Source organism: Ornithorhynchus anatinus, chromosome 11 (genome assembly GCF_004115215.2).
Source record: "Ornithorhynchus anatinus isolate Pmale09 chromosome 11, mOrnAna1.pri.v4, whole genome shotgun sequence".
Classification (NCBI taxonomy): Eukaryota; Metazoa; Chordata; class Mammalia; order Monotremata; family Ornithorhynchidae; genus Ornithorhynchus; species Ornithorhynchus anatinus.
In genome coordinates this window covers 41,873,525-41,895,228 of record NC_041738.1, presented here as the reverse complement: position 1 = coordinate 41,895,228, position 21,704 = coordinate 41,873,525, and the positions used below count along the sequence as shown (strand labels likewise).

Genomic DNA, 21,704 nt, shown 5'->3' with positions numbered 1-21,704 from the left:
CTTGTGGTGTTGTACTTTCCCAAGCACTTATTACAGCGCTCTGCACACAGTAAACGCTCCTTAAACACCACTGACTGATTAATTGGAGTTTTTAGTCATTTTCTGGTCTGGAGGCGGAGGGGTGAATGAGAGGCACTCTCAAGGTTCCTTCCAGCTTCAAGATTCCAGGATCCCATTTTTACCTAGGAAGTCTAGGATCCTTCAGAGCCCTCGTAAAAAAGTTACCATCTCCTCCTCCTCACCGGGTCGCTACCATCAGCAGGAATCTTTGAAGTGATGGAAATGCAGCAAGAAGACAAATGGGTGTTTTGAGACGGTGAACAAGCCCCCTTTCGGAAATGGAAAAGCTAACGGACCAGTTAGTTCCTCACCAGCCCCAACTGGGACCATGCCCGCCGTTAGTCTGCAGGTTCCTCAAAGGCAGGAATCAAGTCTTCAGCTCACAAACAGCGTAACACAGTACTTTCTCTGGGTGCACTAGGAGCTTGAGAAATTCTGCGTTGTCGTGTTACAACATAACTGATATAACATACTCTCCTAAGTGCTTAGTACAGTCCTCTGCACCCAGTAAGCGCTCAATAAATACGACTGATCGATGGATTGACTGCTTCCATATGGGCTTCATTGCATCCTTTAAGCTTCGTCTATCCCTCAGGCTTTCCGCTCATTCTACAATGGTTGTTTTTGTTTTTTTAATGATATTTGTTTAGCGTTTACTATGTGCTAGGCACAGTGCTAAGTGCTGGGGCAGACACAAGCTAATCAGTTTGGACAGAGTCTATGTCCCACCTGGAGCTCAGAGTCTTCATTCCCATTTACAGTTGATGTAACTGAGGCAAGGTCACACAGTAGATAAGTGGCGAAGCCGGGATTAGAACCCAGGTCTCCTGACTCCCAGGCCTGTGCTCTTTTCATTAGGCGCCACCACTTGCCTATTCATCCCAGAACTGAATTGTTTATTATTCTGTCTGGCCATTTGATGTTCAAAGTGGCCCACAGGCGAGCCAAAGAAACGGTTGAGGATGTCAGATGTGATATCAATCAATCCGTGTGTCCTGGGCTTCCTTCTGGCCCATGGGCACAGTATTTAGATTTTCTTCAGGCTTAGCTTATGCCTGTAGTGGAGCTGACCCTACAAAAAGTCTGATGAATCAGTCCATCAATAGATCATATTTACTGAGCGCTTAGTATGTGCAGAGCAGCATACCAAGCGCTTGGGAGAGAACGACACAACAGGGTTGGCAGACGCATTCCCTGCCCACAGCAAGCACTTACTGAGTGCACAGCACTGTATTAAGAACTTGGGAAAGCACAACAGAAGTAAAATGCACGTTTCCTGCTCTCAAGGATCTTACAATCTAAAGAGGAGGGAGATAAACAAAATCATGTAAAAATAGCCAGAGCAACAACAATAATAATAATTTTGGTGTTTGTTAAGTGCTTACTATGTGCAGAGCACTGTTCTAAGCGCTGGGGGAGATACAGGGTAATTAGATTGACCCACGTGAGGCTCACAGTTAATCCCCATTTTACAGATGAGGGAATTGAGGCACAGAGAATAATAATAATAATGTTGGTATTTGTTAAGCGCCGACTATGTGCCGAGCACTGTTCTAAGCGCTGGGGTAGACACAAGGAAATCAGGTTGTCCCACGTGGGGCTCACAGTCTTAATCCCCATTTTACAGATGAGGTAACTGAGGCACAGAGAAGCTAAGTGACTTGCCCACAGTCACACAGCTGACAAGTGGCAGAGTTGGGATTTGAACCCATGGCCTCTGAGAGGTCATGAGGAAGAGCAAGAGGAAGAGCACAAACAAAATAGATAAGAGTGGATGGAATACCTGTGTACTGATTGGGCAGGCCACTTCATTTTTCTGTGCCTCAGTTACCTCATCTGTAAAATGGGGATTAAGACTGTGAGCCCCACGTGGGACAACCTGATTACCTTCTATCTACCCCGGTGCTTAGAACAGTGCTTGGCCATAGTAAGCGCTTAGCAAATACCAACCTTATCATTATTATTATTATTATTACCTGATTAAGTGTACACTTGCATACACCTATAGTGTTGAGGTTGGCTTCCTGGAGGAGGTAGGATTTCAGGAAGATTTAGAAGATGGGGAGGGCTGTTGTATGGCAGACGTGGAGGGGAAGGGAAATTATGTCTAAAGGGAATTTAGCTCTGCGCTTGGGTACGGTTTCCATCTGCCTGCTGATTCTTCTGTTGTTAAACCAAACAATGTCGCTTTCTGCCAAGGAGACAGAAACTGGACAGAATTTTCCAAAGGCATTCCCAGCCTTGCAGATCAGCTCCGAAGAATCTCTGGTCTCTTCTTCTACCCCCAGTCCATGAAGGGACCCCAGGGTTTGCCACAAAGTCACTAGGTGTTTTTTTTTTAAATGGTAAGCACTTACCGGCTCTGCCACTTGTCAGCTGTGTGACTGTGGGCAAGTCACTTCACTTCTCTGTGCCTCAGTGATCTCATCTGTAAAATGGGGATTAAGACTGTGAGCCTCAAGTGGGACAATCTGATTAGCCTGTATCTACCCCAGTGCTTAGAACAGTGCTCTGCACATAGTAAGCGCTTAACAAATACCAGCATTACTATTATTATTATTATTATTATATTCCAGGCACTGTACTAAGTGCTGGGGTAGATACAAGCTAACCAGGTTGCACAGGGTCTATATCCCACATGGAGGTCACAGTCTTGATCCCCATTTTACGGATGAGATGACCGAGGCTCAGAGAAGTTAAGTGATTTGCCCAAGGTCATAAAGCATACAAACGGCATTAGTACAAGCACACGGTAAGCACTCAATAAACGCGATTGAATGAACGAATGAAATGGCAGTTGGGTTTAGAACCCGGGTCCTCTGGCTCCCAGGCCTGTGCTCTCTCCACTAGGCCACACTACTTCTGTAATTCTAAATCCTAACTCCCTCAGCCCCGGTTCTCTGGCCCTCTCTCCGTGAGTTCTCTAATATTGGCCACGGTGTCTGTGGAGAGGGTTAGACAACCCTAGTTCTCTACACCTTCAGTTTGGTGAATTGGAGTTCATGTTGTCACCCCACTGTCTGACAGTCTCTAAAAAGACATGCTGGCCATCTTGGTTCAATTTCCATCTTCCTTGTTCAACAGTGTGATGCAGTTTGTACTGCCTAGATAAATACATTCTGGGACAACCTCCAGTTTCACACTGTTGATGAAGATCTTCTGAAGATCTTTTAACTGAAGATTACTTCCTGGGCTTCCCTCTTGCACACGGATATATTATTTCTATTTGCTTCAGGCTTAGCGTAAGTCTGTAGTGGAGGTGAAACTGAAAAAATGTTGGTGAATCAATCAACTGTATTTACTGAATACCTACTGTGTGCAGAGCACTGTACTAAACGCTTGGCAGAGTATAATGCAATAGAGTTGGTAGACACTTCCCTACCACAATGAGCTTATAGTCTAGAGGGGGAGGGGGGAAATCAAATGACAGGATCAGTAGGAGGAGCCAAAGCTAGACCCAAAGATCCTCCAAGGGCCCATCTAGTTCAAATCTCCTTTCATGTCCCTCTGTGCTCGTCCTTTGAAGGTCTCTAATCATTAGAAGGAGGGAATTTCCAGTCCAACTTGGGGCTTTGGCCAAACCTTTCACCCACGCCAATCCCGAAACAAAATATATCCGATACCAGCTCTGCTTCCAGAGCAGCCAGTGACCTACATCTTCCCTCGTCCTTTCCTTCTTGGTGCCATTAAAGAGTGAGTGGAAGAAATGGGACGGGAGAAAATGATGCTACAGTACAGCGTGTGGTGGTTAGAGGACAGTGACCGGTACAGAAGTTTGATACAGGGGACTAGTCAGATTGACCCCTTGGTTAGCCATTCCACATTTATGATTCAGAATCCTCCAGCGGGCTGGTATCCACAGTAAATCAAGGTAGCTCCAAAATCAGTTACAAATACTTAAGGTCCTTTCCCCTTTCTTTACCCTCGGGGTGGTTTCTACTTATGAAATCTTTTGACCCAAGATGAAGGTTGTAAACCCCACGTCTTGACCCCTCCTTGGGAGTCTGGCAATGTCTCCTCATTCCCAGCAATCTCTACGGTTCCCAACCTGTAGCCCTTCCTCTGAACCTTCTGAAAGTGTTTTAAAGATATTTTCTGCTGTCTTACCTCACTCACCCCAATCAATCAACAATCATTGGCATTTACTGAGTCCTTACTGTGTGCAGAGCAATGTATTAAGTGCTTCAAATGCAACACCACAGAATCGGTGGACAGGTTCCCTGCCCAAAACGAGCTTACAGTCAGGAGGGAGAAAGAGTTCCAGAGAGAGAAATAGAGGGACAGAGATGCGGTGGACCACCGGGTGAACGAAACCGAGACCTTGGCTTCTTGTCCGGGGCACCTTCCGGTAGATCCGACCGCCTCCCCACGCCAAGCGTGGCACGACTTGGCACAAGAAATGGGAAAGCATCGCCACCCGAGCGGCGCAGATGGTGCCTCCGATCTGGCGCCGAGCGAGGCGGAGCACATGGAAACCGGGGGAGGAGACGAGGGGGAGGAAGGAAAAGGAAGACGGGGAAGGGAGCTGGAGAAGGAGGAAAAAAAGGCAGACTTTAACGCGTCTGCAATATTTGGAAACAAATCAAATTTCCAGCTGCGAGGAAAGGCGTCCGTAGCCACAGGTAGTTGATAAAGTAGCACTGCCTGGCATCCCAACTGGCGCTGGGAGAGGAGGAGGGGAAAAAGCCGCCCTCACGCAGCTGCTTTCCAAAGCTGGCAGATGCGCCCCGACGTGCCACGTGTGTGGAAGCAGAGCCGGAGTCTCGAAAGCAGGGGCCCGTGCCAAGTCCGTGCCCATCTGCTGTGAGACGCATGTTTTGGCACTCAAGCAATTTCTCCCTATTAGGTTTTCCTCTCCTGGCTCAGCAGAGAAAGGTGTTCCCCAAGCGGGAGGATGGGGAAGCCGCTAAGCTCGCTCACCGGGGGGAACCTCCCCAACCGGGACACCTCACGCCATCTACAGCGGGTCTTCCTGCCGCTGCTCCTGATTCCTCTCTCTCAGGCTCACTCATGTATTTATGCCTTCCCAGAGGGAAGTCTGGTTGTCCCGCCTCTCCCCCATTCCTTCCGGGTTCCTGGAACCGGGATCCCCAGCCGGGGCCTCTTCCCATTTCTGTTGCAGGCCCACGTACCCAAGATGGCAACCCTGCCACCCTACCACTCATCCTGGTCCTACCTTGCTCAGACTCCATCAGATGATGGCCTTGGCCTCCTCCGCTTCTTCCTTCTCTTTTTGGCTTCTTTAGCCCTTCCGGAATCCACTCTTTTCTGCTAAGGATGGAGCGTGGGCATTGAGAAGAGACAGGAGGGAAAGTCTGGAGCAAATATCAGCAACTATACTAGTTTAATAAGTGACAGGACATCTAAATTCCTTCAAATTCCGGTCCGGACTGCATGTGGTTGACCCCGGGTATGGGAGTCCCAAAGTCTTAGCCTGTCTTCATCACCATCATCACCACAATCAATGGTATTTAGAGTACTTAATATGTGCAGAACGCTGTACTAAGCGCTTGGCTTGAAACACTCATTTAGAGGCTCTTTTCATTCTCGGATAGCGCATCCCAGTTGGCATCGTTTTGGGATCATTCTTTGGGAAGTTCTTCCTCCTCTATCTCTTCACTACACGTAACATGTCGAGATCTTTCTTGTTGTGTCTGCACAACACACAGTGAAGTGGAAGTGAGGCAATTACCTGGTTAATTAGATTAAAACAGTTAACCGAACCAGGTAACTCAGCAAAGAAAATCCACTTGGAACATTGAATTATCCAGTTTGGCAATCTGCATGGAGTAAATTAACTGAACAACTGGTGCACCATCTGGGTGTTTGAAGTGTGGGTGTGTATATATATACCCACAAATATATATGCATGTAACTATATATACGTGAAGGGCAGCATTCTCTCTCTCTTCACTACCCCCTCCCTCTTGATAATGTCCCTGGACATATGTGTAATCTTGGAACATGTTTGTCTGTTGAAGGAAAGGGATAGGAATGACTGAGCTCTCAGTAGAGTTGCCAGCCATGTAGGCAGTTGGTAAGTGGAAGGTTCTTGTGGTCGAGAGCGATCTTGCGAAAGCAAATGATTGCTTTTGTGGCTATTGCCACTCAAAGGCCGGGTTGCCCGAATTATTAGATGGTGGTACTATTCTCGGAGTAGCGATTCCTGCACCCATACATGTGTGCAAGAAAGGAAGAGTGAGCGAGAAAGAGAGAGAGAACCCTCCTTCCTATTTCAGAACTTGGAGATTCTATAACCTAAGTGTATTTGACACTCCATTCCACACTTGAGAAGGTATCAGTCCTTTGTGTCCTAAACCATTTCCCACTGACAGCACTTGACTTTTTCAAATCTTGGTCTTCTTTTCTTTCTCAAATCTTTGCTCGTGGAAAGCAATACCTTTCCGGATTGCTACACGCCAAGCTGGTTCGTCTGCTATGTTGAATAACGATGACAGTAGTAATAATAATATTTTATTAAGCACCTTTTATGTTCCAAGCAGCGTGTTAAACACTGGGGTTGATGAGAAATAATCACATCGGAAACAGCCCCTGTCCCATTAGGGAGTGCCAGTCTAATAGCTGCTGGGTCTCAACAGACCCCTTCTACTGTCTCTGTGTTTCAGTTTTTGTGTTCCATTCTGGGTAACCGACGGCAGCTCCTTGGCTCTCTTGCCATCATTCATTGTCCTCAGGTGGCCTGCCCGGTGAGATCGCACCTCTCGGAGTTTCCCCCAGCTCCAGCCGCCGGTCAGTTCTGGCAGAAACTGGGAGGGAATCTGGTTGGGTGGGGGCCGTGGCAGGAGGAAAGGAGATGGCAGCCCTGGACTTGAGTCCTTCCCACGCCTTACATCCCCTGATAGGAAGGAGAGTCAGTGGATGGGTCAGCTGCGGGGGCACCCCCACATGTCAGAAAGCTTGAGAGGCGGAGTGGCAGGACACTCTATCTTTCCCACAAGCCAGCAAGGACAGGCAGGCGGTGCTGGAAATTCAAATAGACATTCAGCTGAGAGGTAATATGTTCACAGCTTGCACAAGTTCCCTTTGTGAGCAAACTGCTGCCAGCCAGCTCTGTGTTCTGCTTTAATCAAGTGAAAGGTGTGACCTAGAGCCCCAAGCAGTTTGGGATCATTAAGCTGGAGGTGTGAAATGCAACAAAAAGGAAAGAATGAGGAAATTCCAATCTGGTTTTTCTGCCAGGATCCTCTGCTCAATGGCCCTTGTTGATGAGGATTGTTTAAGGACTGGAAGGGCCAGTGAGTCACTGCTGGAGCTTGAGTTTGGGGCTGCCTGTAAATACTTAATGAGCTCAGTTCTCCTCATCATTTTAATTCCTCTGGTCAGGTTTTCGGAGCGGCACATCAACACTAAGCCACCAAGGGGCACTTAGCAGTGACCTCCAAGTACTTCATGGACCCTTGCCCATGTCCCCCTATCCTCCGGCCCCTGCCTCCGCCACCGTCAAAAGCCTCTCTTCTCTGCAGTGGGTGTCTTTCTGACCCAGTAACAGTAATAACTGTGGTATTTGCTAAGAGCTTAGTACGCGTCAAGTACCGTACTAAGCACTGGGTTAGATTCAAGACAATCCGGACCCTTACAGGGCCCACAGTATAAATATGAGGAAGGACAGATATTGCATTCCCATTTTGCAGATGAGGGAATCGAGACACAGAGGAGTGAAGTGACTTCCCCAAGGCACATATGCTGTTTTTGCACATGTGTAATTGCTCCGCCGGACTACTGGGATTTGAAGTTCCAGGATGCCACTGGGACAATCTCAAAGGTACCAAAGCAACTGTGTCCAACTCCCAGTTCAAACTGGCTCAAAAAGGGGAAAGGTTCAGGGGGCCCAGAGGCCTGAACCATGACTAGAGCACAGGTCTGGGAGTCAGAGGGACCTGACTTCTAACCCCAACTTTTCCACTTGCCTTCCGTGTGACCTCGGGCAAGTCACTTCACTTCTCTGTGCCTCAGTTTCCTCATCTGTCAAATGGGGATTAAAACTGTGAGCCCTGTGTGGGACAGAGACTGTGTCCAACCGAATTTGCTTGTACCCACCCCAGCATGTAGTATATTCCCTGACCCACAGTAAACACTTAACAATACCACTATTAATTAATCAATTAATTAACCCAGGCCAATTCAGGCCTGGGAGTTGAAGGATCCATACGGGCTATAACTACCTATCTAACTCTATAAGTGTAATGCAGGGAAGCAGCAGGATCTAGTGGAAAGAGCACAGGCCTGGGAGTCAGAGGACTGAGTTCTAATCCCAGATCCTCCACTTGCCCGCTGAGTAACCTTGGGAAAGTCACTTCACTTCTCTGTGCCTCGGTTCCCTCATTCGCAAAATGGGAATTCAATATCTGTTTTCCTTCATACTTAGACCACGGGCCCCATATGGGACCTGATAATCTTGTATCTACCCCGGTGCATAGTACAGCACTTGACACATACTAAGCTCTTAGCAAATACCACAGTCATTATTGTTACTGGATCAGAAAGACAAAACAATAATAACAATAACTGTCTCTTTGTTGAGCACTTACTATGTGCCAAGCACTTTACCAAGAGCTGGGTTGGGTGACATGAAAACAGATCGCACACAGTCCTTCTCTGACATGGGGCTCACAGTCTAAGGGGGAGGGAGAACAGGTAATTGATCCTCATTTTACAGATGAGGAAAATGAGACCCAGGGAAGTTAGGTGACCCGATCAAGATCACCCAGCCGGCGAAGGGCAGAGTCAGGATCAGAAGCTAGAGGTCTCCTGATTCCCAGACCCGTGCTCTTTCAGCTAGGCCAGCTGCTTCCCTGAAGATCAATCAATCATATTTATTTGTTGCCTGCTGTGTGCAGAGCACTGTACTAAGCGCTTGGGAAAGTACAACACAACAATAAACTGTGACATTCTCTGTCCACGACAAGTTTACAATCTAGATCTTTATATCTCATGAGGCCTCTGCTCCTTCCCTTCTGCCCAGTAAGTTTAAATTGAAAGGGTAAAGTCCAGTTTCTCCCTCTAGTCATTACCCGATCCCCTGCCACCACCCCCTTGAAGCCCTGAACTGTTGTTTCCCCTTCCTTTCATGGTGACTCTCTGACAATAACTAAGCGCCACACTCTTGACCACCTCATTTTTCCAGTGGCAAATGATGGCCAAGGAACTTCCCACTTTTGGCGCCACAGGCACTGAGATAGTGGGAAGGAAACTACAGGGGTCAAGCCACACCCCTGGGAACTTTTGGGTGGAAAAGCCTATGTTCTTGCCTTCGAGCATCTTAGAATCGGAAGGGCAAACACAGTTATCCCAACAAGTAAACCAGTGTGCCAAAGCCTACAGAGATATTGAAATGACCGATGCCAGATCAACAAATAAGTACAAAAATTGGGGTATATAAGCAATCAATTCATAGAGCTGCAATTTATACAAATATTCAGAGATTAGTTTGATCGATAGTAGTCGTCGTTGCAAAAGCGTTGATTCAACATCTACGGATACTAAGACCTTGGGGAATATAAAACAAGCAAGTGACATGTTTCACAAGCTCAAAACCAGCTATCTCTGGACAGCATGTGGTGTCTGGGGGCTGGGCGAGACATGTCGGTCTACATGCATAGGCATGTGAGTGCCTATGTAGTATGGGGAATACCTAATGAAAGATAATCAGCATGGCTCAGTGGAAAGAGCCCGAACTTGGGAGTCAGAGGTCATGGGTTCGATTTCCGACTGCCACTTGTCAGCTGTGTGACTGTGGGCAAGTCACTTAACTTCTCTGTGCCTCAGTTACCTCATCGGTAAAATGAGGATTAAATGTGAGCCCCACATGGGACAACCTGATTACCCTGTATCTACCCCAGCACTTAGAACAGTGCTCGGCACATAGTAAGCGCTTAACAAATACCAACATTATTATTATTATTATAATCATCAGGAGATGTGAGACTCATTCCTAACAGAACCACTTTTATGCCCCAAGTACCTAGGAGACATTTGGGTCTAATAACCCTTTCCAATGACTCCTTTATATTCCAGCATGGTGTTGTGGATAGAGCACCGTCCTGGGATTCAGAAGATTATGAGTTCTAATCCCCTTTCCGCCACTTGTCTGCTGTGTGACCTTTGGCAGGCCACTTGACTTCTCTGTGCCTCAATTACCTCATCCGTAAAACGGGATTGAGACTGTGAGCCCCAGGCAGGACAGAGACTGCATCCAACCGGATTTGCTTGTATCCTCTCCAGGGCTTAGTACGGTGCCTGTCGCATAGTAAGCGCTTAACAAATACCGCAATTATTATTATTATTCATTCATTCATTCATTCAATAGTATTTATTGAGCGCTTACTATGTGCAGAGCACTGTACTAAGCGCTTGGGATGAACAAGTCGGCAACAGATAGAGACAGTCCCTGCCGTTTGACGGGCTTACGGTCTAATCGGGGGAGACGGACAGACAAGAACAATGGCACTAAACAGCGTCAAGGGGAAGAACATCTCGTAAAAACCGATGGCGACTAAATAGAATCGAGGCGATGTACATTTCATTAACAAAATAAATAGGGTAATGAAAATATATACAGTTGAGCGGACGAGTACAGTGCTGAGGGGATGGGAAGGGAGAGGGGGAAATGCTTGCGTTGTGAACACTAACAGCGGAATGCTGAATGGCTTAGTACAGAGCTCTGCACACAGTAGGTGTTTAGCAGATATTATAACTACTACTATTCATTCATTCAATTGTATTTATTGAGCGCTTACTGTGTGCAGAGCACTAAGTGCTTAATAATGAAGGTATTTGTTAAGCGCTTACTGTGTGCCTAGCACTGTTCTAAGCACTGGGGTAGATGCAAGGTAATCAGGTTGTCCCACGTGGGGCTCACAGTCTTAATCCCCATTTTACAGGTGAGGTAACTGAGGCCCAGAGAAGTGAAGTGACTTGCCCAAAATCACACAGCAGACAAGTGGCGGAGACGGGATTAGAATCCACGATCTGTGAACTCCCAAGCCCGGGCTCTTTCCACTAAGCCACTTTCTCCCACTGCCAACAGTGCATGTCTTGCCTCAGCATAGGAGTAGAAAGGGAGCCTCTCACAAGTACAGGTTTGGGTTCGAATCAGGAAGAACCACTTCTACTTTGGGGTGACAGTACTGTTTTTTTCTTTTTTTAAAAAAAAGGACGCAAGCCCCAGTCCACTCCCCTGGCCCAGATGAACTTAAGAGAAGCAGCGTGGCTCAGTGGAAAGAGCATGGATTTGGGAGTCAGAGGTCATGGGTTCAAATCCCGGCTCAGCCACTTGTCAGCTGTGTGACTTTGGGTGAGTCACTTAACTTCTCTGGGCCTCAGTGACCTCATCTGTAAAATGGGGATAAAGACTGTGAGCCCCACGTGGGGCAACCTGATCACCTTGTCAAGCGCTTAGTACAGTGCTCTGCACATAGTAAGTGCTCAATAAATACTATTGAATGAATGAATGAACTCTGGTGGCTTTTCCCACGTCTGGGACTTCATGATTTCAAGATAGCGCACGGGCCCGGGAGTCAGAAGGGCCTAGGTTCAAATCCCGTCCCCTCCACTTGTCTGCTGCGTGGTCTTGGGCGAGTCCCTTAACTTCTCTGTGCCTCAGTTACCTCGGCTGTCAAATGGGGTTTGTGAGCTCCCCATGGGACAGGGACTGTGTCCAACTAGATTTGCTTGCGTCCACCCCAGTGCTTAATACAGAGCGGGCACATAGTAAAGCCCTTAAAAATATCATCATCATCATGATTATTATTATTATTATTATTTTCGAGGGGCTGGGAGCAAGATGGGAAGCAGGGGGAACGTTTGCGCGGCGGAACTCGTTCTCGGCGGCCGCGGTTCCTCCGGGGAATGTATTTTTGGGCGGCCCGTCTGAGTCCGTCAGGGATTAGGGTCCCGCACGGGTCCGGGGAGCGGGGCAAATAGTAACGGGAGAGTGTCGTCTCCCACCCTAGTTTACCTCCCTCTCCCCCGAGACGGGTCTGTGAGTACCAGGCCCGGAGGCGGCGGAAGCTCCTGAGGTGAGGCCTGGTGTCTGGGGTGAGGCCTGGTCCTTGGGATGAAGCCTGATCCCCCAGGATGGGGCCTGGTCCCCGGGATGAGGTTTGGTCCCCTGGGGTGAAGCCTGGTTCACTAGGATGAGGTCTGGTTCCCTGGGTTGAGGTGTGGCTCCCCTGGGGTGAGGCCTGGTGTCTGGGTGAGTCCTGATCCCCTGGGGTGAAGCCTGGTCCCCTAGGATGAAGCCTGGTCCCCTAGGAAGAGGTCTGGTCCCCTGGGGTGAGACCTGGTCCCCTAGGAGGACCGCGTGGCTCAGTGGAAAGAGCACGGGCTTTGGAGTCAGAGTTCATGGGTTCGAATCCCGGCTCGGCCACTTGTCAGCTGTGTGACTTTGGGCAGGTTATTTAACTTCTCTGTGCCTCAGTTACCTCATCTGTAAAATGGGGATTAAGACTGTGAGCCCCATGTGGGACAACCTGATTCCCCTGTGTCTACCCCAGCGGTTAGAACAGTGCCCGGCACATGGTAAGCGCTTAACAAATACCAACATTATTAGGATGAGGCCTGGTCCCCTGGGGTGAGGCCTGGCCCCCTAGGAAGAGGTCTGGTCTCCTGGGGTGAGACCTGGTCCCCTAGGAAGAGGTCTGGTCCCCTAGGATGAGGCCTGGTCCCCTGGGGTGAGGCCTGGTCCCCTGGGGTGAGGGCTGGTCCCCTAGGATGAGGTCTGGTCCCCTAGGATGAGGTCTGGCCCCTTGGGGTGAGGCCTGGTCCCTGTGGGGTGAAGCCTGGTCCCCTGGGGTGAAGTCTGGTCCCAGGGGTGAGGCCTGGACCCCGGGGGTGAGGTCCGGTCCCCCGGGGCCGAGGCGGGGCGTGCTTCAGGGCAGGTTCCGGCTCCCCCGCCCTCGGCTCTTCCCTCCGGCGTGGATGCAAGTTAATCAGGTTGGACACAGTCCCAGTCCCGTGTGGGGTTCACAGTGTGAGTAGGAGGGAGAACAGGAATCCCCACTTTACAGTTGAGGAGACTGATGCACAGAGAAGTTAAGTGACTTGTCCAAGGTCACCCAGAAGGCAAGTGGCCGGATCAGAACGGTCAGCTTCTCTAGACTGAGCTCTTTGTGGATGGGGAAAGTGTCTGTTTATTGTTATGTTGGACTCTCCCAAGTGCTTAGTACAGTGCTCTGCGCACAGTAAGTGCTCAAGAAATTCGATTGAATGAATAATTAATAATGTTGGTATTTCTTAAGCGCTTACGTGCTGAGCTTTGTTCTAAGCGCTGGGGTAGGTACAGGGTAATCAGGTTGTCCCACTTGGGGCTCACAGTCTTAATCCCCATTTTACAGATGAGGTAAGTGAGGCACTGAGAAGTCAAGCGACTTGCCCAAAGTCACACAGCTGACAGGTGGTGCATCCGGGATTAGAACCCATGACCTCTGACTCCTAAACCCGGGCTCTTTCCTCTGAGCCGCACTGCCCAGGTCTTGTGACTCCCAGGCCTGTGCTCCAGCCATTAGGCCACACCGCTTCTCAGTGACAAGTGGTTCTCACAGGCCCTCACTGTTGTACTGCTTGACTTTTTAGAAGATTCATTGCATAGTAAATGGTGTAGGTCTGTTTCTGGGGTTTTTTTGTTTTGCTTTTTAAATGTCTAAGGGTGATTTGGATGGTAACGGAATTCTTTCAGCACTTCTTCGAAAGCATTTCCTGGCAGTGAGGCCTTTTGGGTACACGCACATTTATGGACCTCCTTTCTGATTCCCTCTCCCTTGATCTTAGTGGCCAAGGAAAAAGGGCACCAGCGACCAGTTTCATTGAAACAGCAGCTCTTTGAAGTTCATTCATTCATTCATTCAATAGTATTTATTGAGCGCTTACTATGTGCAGAGCACTGTACTAAGCGCTTGGGATGAACAAGTCGGCAACAGATAGAGACAGTCCCTGCCGTTTGACGGGCTTACGGTCTAATCGGGGGAGACGGACAGACGAGAACAATGGCACTAAACAGCGTCAAGGGGAAGAACATCTCGTAAAAACAATGGCGACTAAATAGAATCGAGGCGATGTACAATTCATTAACAAAATAAATAGGGTAACGAAAATATATACAGTTGAGCGGACGGGTACAGTGCTGTGGGGATGGGAAGGGAGAGGTGGAGGAGCAGAGGGAAAAGGGGAAAATGAGGCTTTAGCTGCGGAGAGGTAAAGGGGGGATGGCAGAGGGAGTAGAGGGGGAAGAGGAGCTCAGTCTGGCAACGCCTCTTGGAGGAGGTGATTTTTAAGTAAGGTTTTGAAGAGGGAAAGAGAATCAGTTTGGCGGAGGTGAGGAGGGAGGGCGTTCCAGGACCGCGGGAGGACGTGACCCGGGGGTCGACGGCGGGATAGGCGAGACCGAGGGACGGCGAGGAGGTGGGCGGCGGAGGAGCGGAGCGTGCGGGGTGGGCGGTAGAAAGAGAGAAGGGAGGAGAGGTAGGAAGGGGCAAGGTGACGGAGAGCCTCGAAGCCTAGAGTGAGGAGTTTTTGTTTGGAGCGGAGGTCGATAGGCAACCACTGGAGTTGTTTAAGAAGGGGAGTGACATGCCCAGATCGTTTCTGCAGGAAGATGAGCCGGGCAGCGGAGTGAAGAATAGACCGGAGCGGGGCGAGAGAGGAGGAAGGGAGGTCAGAGAGAAGGCTGACACAGTAGTCTAGCCGGGATATAACGAGAGCCCGTAATAGTAAGGTAGCCGTTTGGGTGGAGAGGAAAGGGCGGATCTTGGCGATATTGTAGAGGTGAAACCGGCAGGTCTTGGTAACGGATAGGATGTGTGGGGTGAACGAGAGGGACGAGTCAAGGATGACACCGAGATTGCGGGCCTGCGGGACGGGAAGGATGGTCGTGCCATCCACGGTGATGGAGAAGTCTGGGAGCGGACCGGGCTTGGGAGGGAAGATGAGGAGCTCAGTCTCGCTCATGTTGAGTTTTAGGTGGCGGGCCGACATCCAGGTGGAGACGTCCCGGAGGCAGGAGGAGATGCGAGCCTGAAGGGAGGGGGAGAGGACAGGGGCGGAGATGTAGATCTGCGTGTCATCTGAAGTTGAAGTCGAGTGATGGAGTATTAGAGTATTAAAAACTCTAAGCGCCTCTAAAGGAAGGTAGGAAGTGTCCTCAAGGCATCTGATCTGGCTCTCTGCCTGCACCCGGGACAAATCAAACATTTATTTATTCTGGGTTTGCAGGGAGCATTGCTGGCTAACTAGGTTGTTGCTTATACCCAAAGCATATTAGCTAAGCATCTTCATAATCAGTTTTACAGCATCTAGTAGCATCGTATTTGTGCTTGTCGTCTTCATAGGAGGAAAGTTCTTTATGTCCAACCAAAGTCTCACATACTTCAATTTCCCACTGGCAACTGCTAATCATTCTTATAGTAATCTCTCAGGCGTCCAAAGACACTTAGGGGGAAGGAACATATCTGCTAATTCAGTTGTGTTGTACGCTCCCAAGCTGTTAGTACAGTGCTCTGTACATAGTAAGCGCTCAATAAATACCATTGATGATTAAACCCCCGACAGCCATCTTTTTCTCCCTGATAAACTAACCCCACCTCACAGGTCTTATTTTCCAACCCAGATCAGTATTTCTTCTCAATTGGTCCCTATCCCAGTGTAAAATGTCAGGGGTCAGTTTATTCCCCCAGAACTTCGTCACTCCCTTTTGGACAATGTTAGATTTTTTTTGTTTGTTTGTACTGTCTCTCGAGCGGAGTGGATGGGATGGATCAGTGTGTTCAGTTGGCATATCTGAATTTAGGAACATGATGAATCGAATTCTTGTTAATAACTTTAGATTTCCTAGTAAGGAAATTAATTGTGTAGAAAATGCCCGAGTTTCCAAGCGAGTAATCTCCTGGTTTTCTTAGTATGAATGCACTAGTCTAGAGTGTGTTGTAAACTTTTGAATGTAAGCTAACTAAAAATGTATGTTCTTCAAAACCAAAAAATGCAGATGTGGCATTAAAGGGAATATTCACTGCCCTTTAAGCGCCACCCAGTCTTAACTCATTTTTCCCTTGCTAATATCATCAGTCTCGAAGCCTAATGTGCTGGGAGGAAACCGTCATCTGATAATCCTGTCTGATAGGCATAATAAATATAAATGTTGGGAGTTGAGGAATTTGGATGTGTAAATAAACAAATCAGGTGCGTTTTCATTCATTTGGAAATCATCTGCCCTCACTTGCTCATGACCATGTCCTCCAAACAGGCCATGTCTATGGGCAGCTTAACACAAGAAGGGAAAGTGGAAAAGATTTTTTAGAACGAAAGGGTCAGTAACACCAGGATTTACTGAATATCACTATGTGCATGGTCCTGAGCTAGGAATTTGGGAGCCAAAGCAATGTGAGACATGATTCCTACCCTTGAGTGGAGCATTCAGTGTGGTGTCATTAATATTTTTGTTGATTAATGCCTCACTGGCATTTTCTCCTCAATTAGCATTTTTTGAGCACCACAGGGTGTATGGTAATTTACCAAGAAGTGGAAATAAGAACAAAAGAGATTAAGAGATTTGACCTTTGCCTTGAAGGAGCTTACAATTTGTTCAGCTAGGTCAACATCTCCTACAAGACGAACGGTGTCTAGGTGGCAAATTGACAGTCCTCTAAAATACAAGATTATACACCAGTCAAAGAGAAGATGGTGTTGATAAAGGTATTTGTTAAAAGCTTACTATGTGTCTAGCACTGTTCTAAGCGCTGGGACAGATGCAAGCCAATCAGGTTGGACATAGCCCCTGTCCCAGATGGGGCTCCCAGTCTTAATCGCCGTTTTTACAGATGAGGTAACTGAGGCCCAGAAAAGTTAAGTGACCCGCCTAAGGTCACACAGCAGACAGGTGGCAGAGCTAGGATTAGAGCCCAGGTCCTTCTGACTCCCAGGTCCGTGCTCTATCCACTGATCCATGCAGTAGGTTTACGCCGTGCAAGATAAGAAGGTTATTCATTCATTCAGTCGCATTTGTTAGGTCCTTACTATGTACAGAGCACTGTACTGTACAAGAAACAGTACAGTAAACTGCACTGTGCTGCACAATAGGCAGTGACATTCCCTGCCCACAGTAAGCTCACAGTCTAGAGCCGGGGAGACAGATGTCAATACAGATAGATAGAATGGGTGGCATTGGTCAGTGTTTCAAGGTGAGGAACTGTGGCTTCGTTCTGCCTACCGGGAAGCCTGGCCCTGTATCACGGGCAGCGTTAGCCAAAAGCCACACTAAACTCCACTTTGAAACATTGGGCTACCCCGGGTCAATTTGGCGGGGTCGACAATGGGCAGCCAGGTCCCAACCCAACCTGCCCGGCCTTCCATCAAGATGTACCAGCGGATCCCGGATCGGGGTTGAAACTTACCCAGGAAATTGGTTAATGTGCGGGGATGTCTCTAAAAGGCATTTAGTGCTTTTCGACAATTACTTCTGAATATTTAAGTTGCGTAATTGAAAGGGATTTAATAACTACCTGCTAATATTTAGTGCCATCGTTGGCGCTCAAATATTAAATACCAATTAGGACAGGAGAAGGATTTCTTTGTTGCGTGGAAGAGAGGCGAGAAAAGAAAAATCAAGAAAATAATTTGGATGAGAGTTATTCAACCAGTGGAATGGGCAATTTACCCCCGCCACACCTCACCCTACCCACAAGTCCTAAAGATTGTTCAGCGGCGCTTCTCTGAGCACGTACCTACTGAAGTGGAGTACTGTAAAATGTGACATGAAAGTACCCACTACGCATTGCCTAGTGATGATCCCCAACCTGACCCTCAGTACAGTGGGCCACACTGAGGTGGTGCTCAATAAATACCACTAGTACTTCTTTTTATGGTTCTTGCTAAGCTTCTACTAGGTGGCCGGCACTGAACTGAGCACTGGACTAGATACAAGGTCATCAGGCATCAGGATAGTCAAAGTCCCTGTCCCACTTGTCCCTGTCCCTGTCCCAAGTCTATATTGGAGGAGGATTTAATCCCCATTTTACAGATGAGGTTACGGAGGCACAGGGAAGTTCAGCGACTTGCCCAAGGTCATACAGCAGATAATAAGCTGGAATTAGAACTCAGGTCCTCTGACTCCCAGGTCTGTGCTCTTTCTACCAGCCATGCTGTTTCCCACTACTAATAGGCCATTATTACAACTCAAGAAGTTTCTTCCAACAGAGACTGCCTTTTCCTTCATTTCTTCAGGGGAACATTGTATGTGGAGGAAGGGTTGATGGGAGATAAGTGGTGACTTGGCCCTGGAGTAGAAGAGACAAAAAATTCAAATTAATCTTTGGGAAATAATGCTTGTGATTATGCGAGTTAAGCGTTGCTTAGTTTTGGATCCACGTTTCTGCCTACTGTGCAGGTTTAGAATTTAGCTCCCGAGGTGTGGGGCCGTTCAGTTGGTCTGTGGGGAGCCCACCAAGCTAGTGTCATCTGCTCCAGTGAGTCTGGATTTGAACGGGTGTCTCCAGAGGTAGGCGCAATGGACTCCGTATGGCAGCACTTCAGGTGATTTTTTTGTATGCTTTTTGTGAACTGATTGGAAACCGAGTTTTGTCTCCAGTTGGCATTAGAAGGATTTTCTATCACGTGCAGATCCTTTTCAGAGCCACGACCTTTGGACGTGCCTGCTTGTGTAGACTGAGTCTCAGCGAGTCAGTGCTAGTGGGAGGGAAAGGCTGAGACCTGGAAACTGCTTAGCCGCCCATGTGAGGAACAGATCTCAGTCCCATTCATTTTGATATGAGTCCCGAGGTGGGTGACGAGCGGTTCCTTAACCATAAGCAGGCTAAATAAAAAAATGCTGCTTTTTCCCAACTCCGAGTGCAATTGCGTGTCCCCCAAGTAAAATCTAAATACATAAATACCACTGTAATAATAATGATAGTATTTTTGCTAAGCGCCTACTCTGAGGCAGACACTGTTCTAAGCACTGGGACAAATCTAAGCTATTCAGGTTGGACACAGTCCCTGATCCACGTGGGACTCACAGTCCTAATCCCCATTTTACAGATGAGGTAATTGAAGTTCAATGGAGTTAAGTGACTTGCCCAAGGTCTCACAGCAGACAGGTGGTAGAGCCATGACCTTCTGACTCCCAGCCCGTGTCCTATCCACTACACCGTGCTGCTGCGCTTGTCTAGGTCGGTGTATTCCAGTGTCCAACGAATACACTCGTCTTCTTGGCAGTGATGAGTGAATCATCTAGGTTGACAAGCTGGCTGCCCATTTAATCCCATGGAAAACTAGGCAGAAGGGAATCGAGGTGTGCCATCAAGCAGTTAAACAAGTCAAAATCGGGCAGAAAGCAGAGAGCATCTGATCAAAGATAATTTTGTTTGATGACTAAACCAAGAAATAAACTTCTGTTGAGCCCTGCATGTAGTATGAACTCCGCCTCTGTCAATTCTCCTTTGCCATTTTAGGATACTTTTCTTGTAGCTCTCGGGGCTTAGGAAAGTTGAGTTTGCTTTTCCTCTTAGGTTCAAATGAAAATCCCAAACCTTCTCACTCTGGGACTACCAGATCAATCAGTGGTATTTAGTGAGCACCTACGTGGGTCGAACCCTGTGCCAGGCACTAATAATAATAACAAGAATAATTATGGTATTTAAGGACTTACCATGTGCCAGGGACTGTACCAAGCACTGGGGTGGATACAAGCAAATCGGGTGGGACGCAGTCCCTTGTCCCACATGGGCCTCACAGTCTCGATCCCCATTTTACAGATGAGGTAACTGAGGCACAGAGAAGTGAAATGACTTGCCCAAGGTCACACAGCCGACAAGTGGAGGGGTCAGGATTGGAACCCGTGACTCCCAGGCCCGAGCCCTCTCGACTAGGCCATGCTGCTTCCTTCCCCGACTGGTTTTCTGCAAACGGAATCCCTTTTCTCCTTATAGATTTGACCCACAAACACCTCCCCACTGATAGAACAATTGAATTTGGCATAATCCATTCCACACCGCCCTCCCGACTCCCCTCGCTGGGACCCTGAACTCCCGCTCTGCACAGACCCTCCCGGAAAGCTCCTCGGTTCCGGTTCATTTCTGGGCTTTGTGTAGCTCAGCTGCAGCAAAGCCCCTAAATAACAGGGTTAAGTAATAGAAAAGCACCTCGACCTTGACTCCGAACCAGCTAACTACGCAGCCACGGCGGCCCTGACGGGGCCTGTCCGTTAAAGTCCCCTGAGTGTTCTGGACCGGTTGGAGCGAAAACTCATTGTTCTGGTTAATCGGAATTGATGTGGTGGCGAAGGGAGGAGAATGTAATTTTTGGACTCCGCTGTTGTGACATTGCAGCTAACACGTTGGGCCTTGCGGAGAAAACCAAATCATGGGAGAGTATTTAGTTCTACAGTGCAGGCCTTTCAACTTCCAAGTGTACCGCGCTGCTCCTCAGTGACTTGAGTAAATGCCGTCACTTCCAATTAACACCCCTCTTCACATCTCTCTCGTTCTCTCATCAGCAAGAATCTGGCCTTAAGGCCACAACTTAGATAAGTCGGTTTTTATTTTTGCAGCCCAATTTGTTTTCCGTTTTTTTTTTTAAAAGACTGTAAAGCAAATACGGAAGAATTTACTAGAAGTGAGAAAGGAAAACAGTTTGGTTTTCACAATTTTGTTTCTTTCCACTAGCGCACCCCACGTGTTTATCACATTTCTTCTTTTCTATTTCCTAAAGCCCACACAGTGGTTTTCTTAGAAAATGGGACTTTTCCTGGAGCAGAAATTATGCAGACCATTTTCAGACCCATTTTTGAACCAGAAACTTTATTAGCGCAAAGCGTACCGAGGAGCCAGCATTTTATTGCTTTTTAGATTGCCGCTAGGAACTGTGTCTGGTACCGGTAGATTCTGCCTGTTACATCCAGGAAATAATTTGGCTGAATGACCCGAAATCCAGTTGGTTGAAATATATCAGTTAGAGAGAGAGCCTGTGAGACATGGGGATTTGAGCTGATAAAGCAACGATAGCCCGCAAGCGTAGCTGAGGGTCTGGGCCAAGGAAGGAAGACACATCTAAGAGGCCCAGCCAGCTGAGAGAACAGGCTGGTTCTCAGGGAGAGAGGCTAGCGATGGGGTTGGAGGACCCGTGGAAAAATACAAAACTGTGAGAAAGAAAGAGTGGAGAGAAAGAAGCCAAGCAGAGACCAAAGTCAGAGAGAAAGTGCACCGGAGTAGTGAGCGAAGCCAAATGGGCCCAGTCAGACAGAAAAAGAGAGAGGCTGAATTACAGGGTAAGAACTTGGGGTCCCCACAGATCTTCTGAGGGGCTCAGTTCATGTTTTGCGGTATATTAGAGATCTTGGGGAAGCTGGAATTGACGTTGGGGAATCCAGCTCCCTTCGGGACACCCCAAGCCTGGGCCCACAGGTGTGGCACCCAGATGGCACACAGGTGTGAGCTGCTTCACTTCAGGGTGGGCTGACGTGGTTATAAGAACTGATGGCTGGAAACATCTTAACTTGGCCTTGGAGAACACTGGGAAGGAAGGGAGCAATGGCGAGGGAATAAAAGTTGGGAGTTTAACAGTGTATTTGCTTCTTTTGGGAAAGCAGTTGGTTTTGAAATCCAGAGCTACATTTTAATTATAAACTGTTACCAATGCAT

At 48.1% G+C, this 21,704-nt stretch overlaps 1 protein-coding gene across 1 annotated transcript in view; it reads left to right on the top strand.

Moving 5' to 3' along the window:
• The first annotated feature begins 11,944 nt into the window (after positions 1 to 11,944).
• ACSF3 (acyl-CoA synthetase family member 3) overlaps positions 11,945 to 21,704 on the top strand; it is a 169,066-nt gene continuing 159,306 nt past the window's right edge. The window contains exon 1 of the mRNA XM_029075693.2: positions 11,945 to 12,098. The gene's annotated coding sequence lies outside the window, so the exon portion shown is untranslated. The remainder of the gene's footprint in view (positions 12,099 to 21,704) is intronic.